This window comes from Sinocyclocheilus grahami, unplaced genomic scaffold, assembly GCF_001515645.1.
Source record: "Sinocyclocheilus grahami isolate Dianchi unplaced genomic scaffold, SAMN03320097.WGS_v1.1 scaffold70227.1, whole genome shotgun sequence".
Classification (NCBI taxonomy): Eukaryota; Metazoa; Chordata; class Actinopteri; order Cypriniformes; family Cyprinidae; genus Sinocyclocheilus; species Sinocyclocheilus grahami.
Genome location: NW_015528831.1, coordinates 1 through 715, shown reverse-complemented (window position 1 = coordinate 715; position 715 = coordinate 1). Strand labels below are relative to the sequence as shown.

The 715-nt window shown below is 36.8% G+C and overlaps 1 long non-coding RNA gene across 1 annotated transcript; it reads left to right on the top strand.

The window, feature by feature from the left end:
• Positions 1-176: 176 nt before the first annotated feature.
• On the top strand, positions 177-674 carry LOC107581068 (uncharacterized). The gene is made up of 3 exons (XR_001608775.1): positions 177-259; positions 345-503; positions 587-674. It is a non-coding gene; the product is annotated as an uncharacterized lncRNA (long non-coding RNA).
• The last annotated feature ends 41 nt before the right edge of the window (positions 675-715 follow it).

Here is a 715-nt window from a genome sequence, read left to right as displayed (position 1 = left end):
TATATATATATATATATATACACACACAGATACATTTATGCTGCATAATTGTTTCATCATTTTTCAGTGTGTGTGTATATATATAATCATATATATATAATAATTATTATTCAGTGTATATGCATTTTGTTTAGCATTCTTTTCTAATTTAATACATTTTCCATCTAAATATCACAAGAATTACAAATTAGGAGAAAGGGTAAACATGAATTTGAGGAAAATATGAAATTCCTTTTGGAATTTTCGGAGCTGATCAAAGGTGAAATCATGCAGTTGTCAATGTACGGTCATTACAGAATGTCAGATTCATATTTATATACTATTGTTGTGTTTGGTGTTCACAGGTGGTCCGGATGTCTCGTTCAGATGTGCTTTCTCTCTACAGGAGGGTCCTGCGCATCGCACGCAGCTGGAAAGCGCAGTCTGCTCTTCCACATGACACTGACACTGAGAGGAAATATATCGCTCAGGAGGCTCGAACCCTTTTCAGACAGAACCAGCAGGTGTGGACTGACCCCAGATCACCTGATGAGCTGCTATAGATCTCATATCAATCACATTTTCTTATGCCTTCTCTCTGTTATAGGTAACAGAGCCAGAATCAATCAAGCGATGCATTGAAGAGTGTGAAGCTCGGATAGAGATAGGTGTGCATCTTTGATCAAATAGTTACTGTCATTTTTGAGCTGAGACATTAATGTCCTGTTTGAGACAT